A 14631-nucleotide genomic window follows, 5' to 3' on the forward strand; every position below is an offset into this window, starting at 1 on the left:
TAGTGTTGGTAGAGATCAGAACACAATAGCTCCTTAGTGCAGCTAATACAATTTATCTGTGCAGTATGTCTTTGACTGACTGCTCTCTCCTGAGCTACGCTAACTATGGAGGTGAAAACTCGAAAGGAAATTGCATTAAATAGCTGAAATGAAACTGCATGTTTAGTCTTTTTTAACCCTCTCATGCCATATTTTCAGTTTCCCAGTTGAATGATAGATCTTTCTTTGCTTCTATTTTTAAAATAGCTTTTATCATGCATGATAATCTTAGGAAAATATAACCAAATTCTGTATTAATATATCTCTGTCTAAAAAAGCAAAAGTATAAATGTATTTGATCTACATTTATTTATTAATTTATATGTATATTTGCTTATATATTTCATAGAAGAAGACTCTAATTCAAGTTTGCTACTCTTTGACTCAGAACTTATTTGAAAATTTAAATCTGGAATATGATTCCATTTTCTAATTTTTATTAATAGTCCCATACCTTATAATGAGGCCAGCCCAAAACTGTTAATCCCAATAAAGTGATTTTATTTCCCCCAGCACACTGCTAATTAACCTAATTTTGTTCATGCTGTGTGAAAAAGAGTAAAATAGATAGGAAAAAGATAGTGCTTCCTCATTAATTGTCTCATGTCACAGAAGGCCCTGTTTCAATGAAGTTCAGACTTGATTGTTTCAAACTGGCGTTTCTGAACTTTACTAAGACACTGAAACGGTGAGTTAAAAAAAGAGTGTAGAAGAAGAGAGCTATTTCTTAACTTGCAGCTGGCGTACTAGGAATAGAAATCATAGTCAGATCTGCTCAATTACAGAATATGATTTTGGATTTAATACATAAGTTTTTATCTCTACCATACAGTTTACTGATTTTGATGGATTTTCCTGCCACCTTGACAACTAGTACTGAAAGTGATGGGGAAAAAATTACCTAACACTTGGTACCCCATATTTTGGCAATCGAAGCTATGCAAATATTTGAAATAAGATAGATGTCAGGAAGGTCTTCTAAGTTCACAAGGAAAACTTGTCAGGTTGCTCTGAAAAAACAGATGGAACAAATTCTCCCTTTTAAGGTGAGACGTTAAGGCATGCTGGAAAAAAAGAATCTGTATCTAAACAGGGCTAAAATACTTACTGAAGAGGCTGTAATATGGGAAAAGACTAGGGAGCAGCTGGTTGGGAATATTCTGAGCAGATGTCCTTTGGTTGGAAATCATTTGGTTGAATTTCATTTAAAAAGAAGATTGGAAAATCCTCAGCTCTGTTGGAAATCGTGGTCAAAATATGAAGAGAAATTTTAGCCCTATCCCAAAAGAACAACTAGCCTAATGTTTTCTGTTGTTGTTTGTTTGTTCTTTTAATCTTTTGCAGACTGCAACCTTATTTTTCAAATGCATCACATCAACTGTTAGGTGGTTACTTTGTTTTTTTTCCCCCATCTCCATTTATCCAGTCTGAAAATCTGGAGCAGAACATTTTTGAAATCTCAGTGTTCTGTGAGATACAAAATTTGGCTCCTGTTCAGTTCTGTTAAATAGTAGTTACTGGAGACAGAGCATAAAAAATAAGAATAATTAAAATGAAGACGAGATCAAGCTATGTCTTGAAGAAGATTATTAAGAGCTTGATATGCAAGGTGATGTGGTGGTAGGGTGAGTATTAAGGTATATGGAGGAGATATTTGGAGAAATGTGGCATTCAATTTTTGTTGCAGCGGCTTAGCTATTGCAGACTTAGAGACCTGTTGAAGTTGGAAAGTACCTCTGGAGGACATCTGGTCCAATCCCCTGCTCAAACAGGGAGATCTGGAGCAGGTTTTCCTGCTGCCATGTCCAGGCAGCTTTTGCAGATTTCCAAGGACTGAGGCTCCACTGCCTCTTTGGGTAATACGTGCCACCTGCACAATCAGAAATTTTTGCTAAGTTCTAGTGGAATGTCCTACTTCAAGTCATGTCCATTGCCTATCGTCCTGTTACAGGATGCCACTGAAAAAAGTCTCTCTGTCTTCTTTACACTTTCCTTTCAGCAATTTCAAAGCCAGCATAAGATATTGGTGATAATTTATTTGTGACTTTCCAGCTAGTATACCTTAAGAAAATGAGGAAAAGTTAATTTAACTGATTATATATATTTTTCTAGAAGCCAAATATTTTCATAATAAAGATGCATTAGTTATACAGTTACATCTTATGTATGTTATGTTCTGATATATGAACATATCTAAAGAAGAAGCACGATACATTTATCTTTGTAGACATATACATTTAGTATAAATTATTGAAATTGTCTTCTAGTTAACACTTTTGGCAAGCTAAACCTGCAAGTCCAACAGACGAACATTTGTTTAACAGTACATCAAAGCTGTTTTTATGCTTTTTAATTCCAGCAAACAGAAAAAGGATTTTATTATTCTTTTGTTTCTGTTTTTCTTCTCTCATTGTGGTGATGTTTACAGGGCTGCTACTAGAGGAATATCTGAATCATTATTGATCTTGGCAAATTGATTTGTTTCTTGAACAATATAAACACATGAAGGAGAAAAATAAAGCATGTATGTGATCTAAATAAGCCAGGCAGAGTCATTTATTCTTAGCTATTAGAATTGTAGATCTGAATTTGCATAATTAGTTGTTAATCAAAGAGTGGAACTGAAAGAATATTCTGGGCTGCAGGGTGGTTTAAAAAGGGTTTTACTTATTCCTTTAGTTTTGTTTGCTTGGCAGTAATGCCTCAGCTGTGTTCTGCAAAGTGATTGTAGTTTCCATAATTGATAGTTATGTTTGTGTTCTTATATTGCAAAAGCAATAATTAAGATTTAAACTTTAGTACATGGATGGTGAAGTATTGTTAGAAACAGATGCCCTAAATTAGATATGGCTCCTACAGAATACATCATTAAAAAATGCTAATTACTTTCTATATCAAAAATCATTATTGCATCATTTTAATGCTTGTCAGAGACTATGCCCAGGGCTATGCTGTTTTTACAAAGCACAAGAAAATCCTGGTGCAAATATAACTGTTTTCAGTAATTTCAACCTCCAGTTTTAAGTCATCATGATGTATATGTAAATTTTTTCAATCCTCTTTTTCTTTGAGATGTATCTTCTGTACAAAATCTGACTGTAGAAGGTATAATTCGTAATGCAGACCATTAAGCATCAGGAATGCGAAATGCATTTTCTCTGGTAAAATTGAAAAGATGTGAAATATAGAAGCAATCCTCAGGAGAAAACATATGCCAGTTAATACTAACCAGCAGCAGTAATAACTGGTACAGCGATATGCAGGTAGCTAGCCAACAGGATGAAAAGCCTATGCTGCCAGACCTTTGCAGTACCTTTTTTTCTGGAAAACAAAACAAAACAAAACAAAACAACCATTACCAACTAGTTCTTTCATATAATTAAGTTTGCATTATGGTATTATTTGTGGTCTGGACAATTGTGTAATGAGGTGGACTGTAAACTGGCTGAAGAAAAGAAGCCAGAGAGTTGTGGTCAGTGAAACAGAGTCTAGTTGGAGGCTTTTATCTAGTGGTGTCCCTCAGCGGTCAGTACTGGGATTAGTACTGTTCAATATATTTGTCAACGACTTGGATGAGGGAATAGAGTGCACTGTCAGCAAGTTTGCTGATGACACAAAATTGGAAGGAGTGGCTGACACACCAAAAGGCTGTGCTGCCATACAGGAAGACCTCGAGAGGCTGAGGAGTTGGGCGGGGAGAAATTTAATGAAATATAGCAAGGGCAAGCATAGAGTCTTGCACTGGGGCAAGAACAACTGAAAGTTCCAGTATAGGTTGTGCACTGACCTGTTGGAGAGCAGCATAGGGGAAAGGCACCTGGGGGTCCTGGTAGACAGCAGGATAATCATGAGACAGCACTGTGTCCTTGTGGCCAAGAAGGCCAGTGGCGTCCTAAGGTGTATTAGAAGAGGTGTGTTTAGTAGGTCGTGCTTGGTTCTCCTCCCCCTTTACGCTGCCCTGGTGAGACCATATCTGAAATATTGTGTCCAGTTCTGGGCCCCTCAGTCCAAGAAGGACTGGGAACTGCTTGAGAGAATCCAGCACAGAGCCACAAAAACAATTAAGGGAGTGGAGCATCTCCCTTATGAGTAAAGGCTGAGGGATCTGGGACTCTTTACCTTGGAGGAGACTGAGGGGTAACCTCATTAATGTTTATAAATATGTAGAGAGCAAGTGTCATGAGGTTGGAGCCAAGCTCTTCTCAGTGTCATCCAGTGATAGGACAAGGGGCAATGGGCGCAAGCTGGAACATAGGATGTTCCATATAAATACTAGAAAACACTTCTTCAAGTTGAGGGTAACAGAATGCTGGAATCAGCCGCCCAGAAAGGTTGTGGAGTTTCTTTCTCTGGAGACATTCAAAACCTCCCTGGACACATTCCTGTGTGACCTGATGTAGGTGTTCCTGCTCCACAGGGATGATTGGACTGTGTGATCTTTTGAGGTCCCTTCCAACCCCTGACATTCTGTGATTCCTTGATTATTTATGCAGTATATTTGGTTCTAAACAGAAAGGCAATTTATAAATTAATAAATATATCAACATACTTCTTTAGTTACATTTTGGCTGTGTTTTCTCTTCTACATGGAAAAGTTGGTGTAATTAAATTCTCATGTCTGGTTTTAGATAGCAATATAATTTTAGGCTTTTTTCTAGTATATGGTTATTAACTAGAGATTTAAGTCTGCATGTTATATCATTTTAGTATTTGAATTATATAATAACCTTTTCACAGTTTTAGAATCAAATTGTAATATTTTAGGTGATTGTATTAGAATTGCTGATCATAACTGAAAGGAAATATAGAAGTGTAATATATATGTGTGTATATATATATATACTTGAGATAATAAATACACAAGCATGGATCAATGTCAGATAACTATTACAGCAAGGGCAATAAATAGATAATTTAATACTAAGGAAGTTACTCTTCTGCTTTGAGAATTCATACCGGTGCAGTAGTACTACTATAAGGCTGATTGAAAAGGAAGACATTTGTCATGACTAATGTAAAATGATATTATTCTCGAGTTTTGTGTCCCAATGGGCCGCATGAAAAGAGGAGTGGGCAGCAGGGACAGGGAGGTGATTGTCCACTTCTTCTCTGCCCTTTTGAGGTCTCACCTGCTCAATTTTCTTTATATGGCTTTTCTGAATACCATAAATGTATTGAAATATATCTAACAGTTATTCTCTTTCTCTAGGAAAGATAACTGATTTATAAGGTCCCAGGTAATAAAATATGCAAATAATAGAATACTTTTATGTGTAGTAAGATTATTGTAAATGAAAAAAAGCAACATGCATAAAATAGCATTTCGTGGGCATCAGGAAAAGTTTGTGCTTTACTTGATAAATGCTACTGTAAGGTTATTAATATGAAAATCAGCTTTTTCCTTTGCAAGAAAAACTCCTGGAAACATACGGAGACACACACTGAAACAAAATCGCACCGTGTTAATAGTACAATCCTGCAAAATTTCTAGTGAGCGAACATGGAGACACTTGATAGTGGTCTTAACTATACATTTCATTTCATTTAAAATTTTACATTCTGGACATTTTCAGTTAAACTTCTTTATTATGACATATGCAAGAATCACATTTGTATGTGCGATTTGTTCTGTGTGTGGAATGGAATAGTTTCTATGATTTTCATATTCATAGCAGAGCACAGATGAAACTGATAGGAAGATTTAGGATCTAGAAAGTTTTCTTGCATCGCAACAGCTGCATGCCCGTAGTGTTTACATGTATACATGTATTTCTATATGTGGTGAATGAATTAATGGATTATGAAGAGTGACAAAGACAGAATTAAAGTCCTGTCCCACTAACATAAGAGGTACTCGAACAGAAAGTTAGATGTTCTTTATAATAATTATATCTATCTGTCTACAAGACAAAAAAAGCATCTTGGAAAAAAGAATTATTTTTCCTATACCATGCCAGAATTCTTACTGGAGAAGGGAAGGAACCAAAAGTGAGAAACACGAGAATTTGTCTGTATTTCTTTCTGGGAAAAAGCTCTGAGAAGAGCTTTTCAATTTTGTTCTTCATACTTAAGATGCAGTTTGAAGAACAGTTGGTTGTTGCTCTCATGTGTTTTGGTAAAAGCGTTTTATTCTTGTGAGCAGACTTCATGTGCGCTATACTCGCTTTCTCTATTTTTATTGCTTGTTACTGCTACTCCTGCTACTAACTCATTTATTTGTTTTAAAGAGAACATGGGAACCAAGACTGCAGTCACTTGCGTGCCTGACTGCATAACAGTGGTAAAAAAAAAAAGAAAAAAAAAGAAAAGAGAGAGAGAGAGAGAGAGAGAGAGAGGGAGCACAGGATAGGCCTTCAGTGCCGCCTTCCCCAAACCACAGTATTTTCTTCTCCCCTCTAAGGCAGAACATTATCACAGGTCTTCAGCACAAGTCCTGACAGTAGCAGCAGCACCTCTGATGGAGGAGGTTTTAGCTTATGTTTAGTCTGCACTTCAGATTTAATCAGAGATAGCTGGTGGCACTTGAACTCCACGTCTGGAAAACTGTCCACTTCCATGACAGCGAGGGAAGGGACAAGGACATAGCCATGTCTCTCTTAAGCAGTGCTTGCTATTGAAAGCTACAAGACAGGAAGTTTAGGGAGAGGAGGTTCCGTCCATCTGTTTTATGCTGTTGACCCTTTTCCCAACAAACTGTGAATTAGATTGAGTTCAGAATCAGACAGCTTATTAGCAAACACCTCATAGAATTTATGAATTTATTTTCCAAATAAATTATGATAATTCAAATGATAAATATAAAATAGTGATTACAGCCTGAGGTTTAGTTTCTATTCTTAGCCTAGGAATAGAAGATGACTAACTCTACTTGGGGCCAATTAGCATTATGCTGTTATCTTTTAAGTCTTCTAATGAGGAAATACAAGTTCTTTGTAATAAGTAAACGAGTTGTAATTAAAATATAGTTATGACAATAGTTTTTACAATACCATAGATTTTTTTTTATTTTTGAAACGACCTCTTTTTTTTATACTGTACTGGGAGTAATGAGAACATACTATTTTTCAAAGCGAGAATATCTGTAACTCTTCTTGCTGGTAGAAGCATGCTTGGTTTTTGCTGTTTCCTTGTGGCAGACAAAAAAGTAGCAGAATACAGAATAGCATAGCTGTCAGTTGCTGTACAAAAGAGTTTACAGTCTAAAAGGCCTAGTTGTGAAGCACGTGTATGCAGGTGATAGATCTGTTATAAGCTTTAGCTATAGCTAGAACTGTCTTAACTTCCTCTCTGCCTGCAGTCTCTGATATGATTTAGCATTGTAATTGAAAACGTGAATTAAGGAAAAGTCTGGACCAACAGAAGGTTTTCATTTATGACATTCAAATGAGATACACAAATCTGAGTTATGCAGAGCAAGTATTGTTTTTGTGAGTCTTTATCCATGCACAAAATCTATTTTATTTAAAACTCTTGATAGCATGTGTCCACATGCTTATCAACTATGATTACAAATAAATCTAATTCATCTAGACTTGGTAGCAGAAACAGAAATATTCTGAGCTACTGGATGTAGAGGTAGATGCCAAAATATTTTCAGTATAGTTTTAATCAAGCAAACTGCAGCAGATTGGCCAAATGTTATCTAAAATCTCAAAATTCTGAAGATAAACCCAACAAAAAATGATACATCACCATCAAAGAATGCAAATTATATGCTACAATGTAATGTTGTAAAGAGTTGTTATAGAAGTAAATATTCAGTTCTTCTGAAAGATTAAGATGAGCTTCCCAGTCATACAGAACAAAGAATGTGGATTACATTTATTTTAATTCATATATTTTATATAGTACGTGAATATTTCTTCAAGTTTGAGTCTGATCCATAAAGGAAACATTTTGCAATGCTGTCCTAGAGTGACTAATATTAAAAAGCACTACTCTAATTAGCATACTAACCTTCAAGGGAGAAAATGCTTCAAAATCTGAAGAATAAAAAAGTATTACAGAATTTAGAAAGTGTGCACTGTGTCATGAGCACAATGAAAAAAGGCAGAGTTAGTATTTTGATTGGCTGTTGTGTATTGATTTTAAAGAAATATTGAAGATTTCTCAAGAAAAAATATAACTTTAAGGAAATATGAAAAAATGACTATAAGGAAAACTATAAGTAAACATTATCTGGAGAAAGTTACGGCACAATTGCAGAATTGTTCTTCTAGTTCTCCGGAGACATTCTCCCCCTTCATTAGTTAGAGATCACAAGAAAGGGTGATAATTAATTACAATGTTTGCTTTTCTTAGATAATTTCAGAAATTGATGTAATTGATGTTTTACACCTACAAAAGAAAGTGAGTAGTTACAGTTCACATAGCAAATGCACTTTCTTGCATTGATAAAAGCTAAGTATAATTTCATGATGATCAGAATCATACTGTATAAAAATAACACAGAACAGTATAGGATTAGTAGCATAAATAATGTTGAAATTCAGACTTCCTTCTATAAAATTGCATTAACTGTATAAATATGTGTAGATAAAAGATGTGTGGCTTTGAATTCTTTCAAAAGTATTAAATTGAATACTATGAGATCTTGCCTGAAACAAACAAACAAACAAACAAAATACTGATATTTCATTCTTTAAGCTAAATGAAGATTTCTTTCAATAAATTTTGTACAGGTAGCAATGCACAAAAGGCATTATTTTATGGCACGGAGGGATGTGTTTTATTAATGTGACTCAGCAGATCAATTTGATGGCTGGACTTTGTAATCTTTTCTAACCTAGTTGATTCTATGATAATAATTTCAAAGTTCATATCAAATAGATTTGATTGTATGGATTTATCAAACATCTTGTGAAATGTAAATATTATGGACAATATTACATAAGGAATACTTCCCACAGCTTGGCAGTGGAGAGAAATCAGTCAAACATAACAGCATTATGTTAGGATGTTGACAAGTATGACATTAATGTCTGAAATTACTCTCTTCTTATTTATGGTCTTCAGTATAGAACTAATATTCTTAGCCTGAGATTTTGGAATTCTGGATACAAAAAACATTTAAACAATTGAACATTTAATAAGAGCTAATGAAACCAATTATGTTGAACAAAATTTGTTATTTTTATATATGTAATACTTTATTTGTTCTTCAAAATCTTTTCCTGCTTTTGATGGTTGCCATACTTAGTACAAAGAAAACTGATTTGGAGTTAACAGTGGAGTTAAATTCAGCTAGCGACCAGTCACAAGTGGTGTTCCCCAGGGGTTCGTACTGGGGCTTATTCTGTTCAGTATCTTTATTGATGACCTATGAAGGAATGCAATGGACATCAGTAATTTTGCAAATTACATCAAGTTGGAAGGAAGTGTTGATGTGCATGGGGATAGGATGGCCCATCGGAAGGATCTGGACAAGGTGGATTGATGGGATGAGGTCAGAGGGATGAAGTTCAACAAGACCAAGTGCCGGGTCTTGCATTTTGGCCACAACAACCCCAGGCAACACTACAAGCTTGGGGCAGAGTAGTTGGAAGACTGTGAAAGAAATGGACTTGAGGGTTGAATAATTAGTGATTTATATACAGATATATAATTGAGAAGTATACAGAGAAGTTAGGCTGGTCTTTAGAGAGCGTATAGTTAGAAAGATTATCACGTTGGAGAGGGATAATTGGAAATTAATGAAAAAGCTTACCCATGGCCTGGGCTCACAGAAAAAGACTCAAGATGAGCAGTCTTCAGAGAGAGATCCTTTCTCAGTGGCAGTCAGCTCTCAAATGGGGTCTAGGAGAGACTGGTCACCTTCACCTGTGCTCCCAGGCTGACTCATTGCTTGCCTCAGGTGACCAATCAGAGTTTCAGGCTGTGATTCAACAGTTCCCATACAGGGGTGTTGGTCGACACTCAGCTAATCACGAGCCAGCAATGTGCCCAGGCAGCCAAGAAGGCAAATGATGTCCTACAACGTATAAGAAATAGTGCTGTCCCTAGAAGCAGGGAAGTGATTGTCCCACTCTAGTGAGACCACACCTCGAGTGATGTGTTCACTGACTCATTGAGGCCCTGGAGCGTGTCCAGAGAAGAATAACAAAGCTGGTAGAGGATTTAGAGCTTAAGTCTTATGAGAAGTGACTGAGGGAATTGGGATTGTTTAGTTTCAAGAGGAGGAGGCTTAGGGGAGATCTTATTGCTCTCTACAAGTACCTGAAAAGAGGTTGTGGTGAGGTGGGTATTGGCTTCTTCTCCTGTGTAACTAGCGATAGGACTAGAGGGAATGGCGTCAAGTTGTGCCAGGGAAGATTCAGGTTACATATTTGGAAAAATTTCTTCTTCAAAAGAGTGATTAGGCACGGGAACAGGGCTACCCAGGGAGCTGGTGGAGTCACTATCCCTGGAGGTGTTCAAGAAACATTTAGATGGTGGTACTGAGGGACATGGTTTAGTGTGGAAATATTGGTGGTAGGTGGACAGTTGGACTGGATGATTTTAGATATCTTTTCCAACCTTGGTGATTCTGTGATTCTGTGATTTGAATATGTCAGACAATGTACTTGAAATGCCAAAACAGTGAGTTAGCTTTCTTCAGGGTTTGAAATATTTTAAAAGTGATGTATTCCATTATTTTGATAGTTGATAGATGAAGGGTTTTTTTTATTTGTTTTTTAGCACACATTTCTACTTCAAATCTAATCAATTGCTTGAATTGCTCTGAAAGGAAATAAAAGTAGAAACATTTTCTCAGAATACAAAAAGCGTTAAAAATGGAAAAGCACATTCTGACTTCGTTAAAACTGTGAAATGCTCTCATTGAAACCTGGAATATTGGCAAGCAAAATTGCATGTTGAATTTATATAGGAAATTTTGTTCAGAGGCAGATTTTCTTAACACTGTAGTAGGTAACTGAAATAAGTGATAAGTTGGAAATGCCACTATTCTGTTGGTGCTCCCACTTTTACAGTATTATTCTCCAATTAAAATTTGGCAGCAGTTTATAAAAGTTGTCTCTTTCAGTCTACTGCTTCTAGTTTGGCTTAGATAGGAGTAGACAAAATTGCAATCCACTGAAAGAATCTCCGATCTGAGGACTTCATTCTGCTCATGACACTAATAGCAAAGCATCCATGGATTAAGTGGTACAGGCCCTTAATAAGAAATTTCTGTATAAAAGTGAAAAATCTTAGCTGCCATATTAATAAGGCCAATAGAATAGTAAAAGAATCCAAATGGAGATAAAAAGATGCTTTCAAGATATAGAAGTATCTGTATAGGCTCTTGTATGCAGATAGGAACTTGCTTCAGACTCACTTCAGCTCTAGAAGAATGAACATCTAGAATGAACTAGATGAATAATCTAGAAGATGAATAAACAAATCACGACAATGCTTGTACAGCCCTGAGCACAAAGTGATTTAAGTTTTGCTTCTGAATTTGCTACAACAAATGCATTCAGATGTGCTTTAGACTTTTTCTCATTGTCTTTTTTATTAAGGCTCAACAGGGATCAGTAGATGCTGCAATTCTGAGTCACCTTTGATTAGATCTTTATAAAACTGTCAAGAATATGTGTAAATCTGTGAGGCAATCAACTGCATTTACTCTGTGCAGTGCTCCTGAGTCTTATGCTTTATCTCCTGCCATATTTTTGTCCTCAGTTTACTGCTTTAGCTTTGCCTTTTCAATACTCTCAAGTGTTTGCTTTTCTAGATTTTCAGCGCAGAATCTATGTCTTATATAAAACTATACTTTTTGAGTAGTCTGGCCTAGTCTTTACTGGCTTCCACGAACAACACACTTTGTGGATTTTCCCCTTTAGATTGCTGGCTTAGAACAGAAGCAATTATGTTTGTGAGCATAGTAGTGTGAGGAAATTTGATTTAAGATTTCTGCGTTCCCAACTGGATGGATGACAGGAGAAGATTCTTTGACCATGGAGATGTGGATTTTCTTACATGCTGGGCTTATAAACATACCCATGCTTAAAAATGACACTGAGTTGTCTGGCAAACATTCACTAAGTTAGGTCCTGAGTCAGGTTATATCACGGATGCTTGACTGGCTTTAATTAAAGTTATGTTGATTGACTGCTTTTGAATGATGCATTTAATGACTGAAGATCGAGAAAGGAGTTGCACAGGAAAATGGTAATTATGCTTCTTGGAATAGATGGATGAAAGCAAGAATAGTAATTCCTGTCATTTCTAAGTCAGTCCAGATAGGTGATGGCCTGAAGTTTCATCCAAAAGTACTTGACATTACTGTATCTGAGTAAAGCAGCTACTTTTAAGATTTCTGATACTAAAACATACAAAGAAATAAAAAATCCCATCCTCTGTAGTTAAAACTGTCTGATTACATTATTTTGATGGCAGTCTGAATAGAAAGTAGAGACATAAAGGAGGATGCAGTGTGAATTACTGTCACACTGACTGAGCTGTTCTTCAGAATTGTGTCTGGCAGAAGTCTGTACTGCCAGTTTTGAATCTGTTAAGAGACATTGAAAAGTCTCATGATTTTTTTAATTTGATATCTTCCCTATCCAACTGTAAGAATAAGAAAGGAAAAACAAAAACATAACAACAAAAACACCAAAAAGATAATCAGTAGATAATATTTATTTTTACTTAGAAGACCACAGCCACAAGGATATTCTGACTACTATGGTTCAGGGAGCAATATATTATTATTTTCACAGCGAATTATGTTCTTCTCCATAAAAGTAAAAATACATCTGAATGACTTGAGACAACAAAGGAAGCATATAGAACAGCCTCAACAACAGAAATAAAACACAGTCACTCTATCTATATATGAGAGCAAACAGTGCTTTCTATCTTAGGCTGTTTTCCTTGTCTATTTGTGATTCGGAATTCAAAATTTACTCATTTTTATGACATATCTTTCTGAAAGGCTTAATACGAGGCAGATATAATCATCACTGCATTACTGTTTGCAGTTTGAAAAGTTGTTTGATATTAAAGAATCATAAGGACATGAGACATTTCAGTCATGAATGTATGTTTTGAAGTATGCTCTCAGTGACTGCTGAAAATGAGTTTTATATATATACTGAAAATGGCTAGTAATAAAATAATATTCATCCCAATCCATTGTGATCAACTGATTTTTCAGATCCTTCCTTTCATTTCTATAGCAAATTTGATTTCACACTTTTTCCTTTGAGAGTAGATTGTCTAGCAAAAGAATGACCTCTTTTTTTACTAATGAATGCTACCATTCATTCCATTTCAGATATCTGAAGACATATTCCTTTATATTCTGGATACTTGGCTCAAGTCAATATTTTTGTGAATTTATGGTAACAGCGTGAATCTTCAGTTATACTGTTTTTGTATTAATACAGCATATGGTTTCAAAATCACACAATCGCATGACAGTCTGCTAATGTCACACACTCCTTCTTCCACTTTTCTTAAAGAGAAAAGTTTGCTGTTCTTATTACTCTTTCTGTAAGATGCATCCTTTTTCCTACAAATAGAATCCATATTCTGTATCTCTCTTTGTTGCTGTATATTTCTATTCAGAACATTGCAATGTTCCAGAATATTTCATCTTCATTCAGGTGGTAGAACAGAAGACCTGTTTATTTTATATATAAACCAATGTGCCTAACTGTTACATTGAATTCAAGAGGTCTCTTGTTCTGCAAGTAAGACAAAGCTTTGATTATACTATAGATCAGTAAAAAATATCAAGAGCTGTACTGTAATGAAAACAAATTCAGGCGGTTTTATCTTGCTCTGTGTTGAGACTGTGTTGAGGCTGGTAAATGAAGAACACCCATCCAGATTTTGTGATGAAGCAGAGCTATGAAAATTTAACCGAGTGTTTGAGTGCAAAAAAAAATGAAGTGGAACAATAAAATGCTAAAAATGAAATAAATTGGTGCAGTAGCACTACACAGAGATTTAAAATTGTTAACACAGTCCAAAAGCAGGCATATTCTGGATCTGTTCAACTTTTTCTTCTCCTTTGCAGCCAAACCATGCATGGCTTATACTAAAAGCCATTGATCTAAGTTGGTCTAAGACCATGGTGCCAGTGAAAGTGATGGTATGGTATGCTTCTCTCTTTGTCATTCTTACTGATAGTCCTCATGCTACTTCAGGGTGAATCAGGTAAGGTCATAGACTCCACTAAAACCTGACCTTGCAGAAGTGGCAAAAAGGGACTTTATTATTCTGGATCAACTTATGCTACCTATTAAACCCATAGGAAACTTAAACTCTTTAGACTTCAGTGAAGCCACTTTTCTTTTAAAGTTAAAGGCTTTAAATGTGAATTTAGAAAAGCTTTCATTATTTTTTTTTTTTAAATCCACATTTACACTGCATTTAAGTTCTCTTGTTTAAATTCAGCAGCAATCAGACTGTCTTGTTTACCATTGTTTGTGTCCTGAATCATACTTAAAAGAAACTTAGTGGCTCTCTTTTGCTCAAGTCGTATTCCATTTATTTCTATAATATAGTTAAAGTATTAAATCACTTATCGTTTTCAGTAATGTATCTAAAATTGTCACTGTCTTGGATATTCTTTGCATTTAGCAAAATAAAAAAATTGAG

The 14631-nt window shown here is 35.5% G+C and overlaps 1 protein-coding gene and 1 long non-coding RNA gene across 2 annotated transcripts in view; one reads left to right on the top strand and one right to left on the bottom strand.

The window, feature by feature from the left end:
* Window positions 1-14631, top strand: part of PRKN (parkin RBR E3 ubiquitin protein ligase) — a 681807-nt gene that overhangs the window by 43402 nt on the left and 623774 nt on the right. The window lies entirely within an intron of this gene.
* Window positions 369-9882, bottom strand: LOC146544957 (uncharacterized). The gene is made up of 3 exons (XR_014882164.1): window positions 9746-9882; window positions 3827-3931; window positions 369-3360 (listed from the first exon to the last, which is right to left on the bottom strand). It is a non-coding gene; the product is annotated as an uncharacterized LOC146544957 (long non-coding RNA).

Source organism: Meleagris gallopavo, chromosome 2 (genome assembly GCF_905368555.1).
Source record: "Meleagris gallopavo chromosome 2, MGAL_WU_HG_1.1, whole genome shotgun sequence".
NCBI classification, from domain to species: Eukaryota; Metazoa; Chordata; class Aves; order Galliformes; family Phasianidae; genus Meleagris; species Meleagris gallopavo.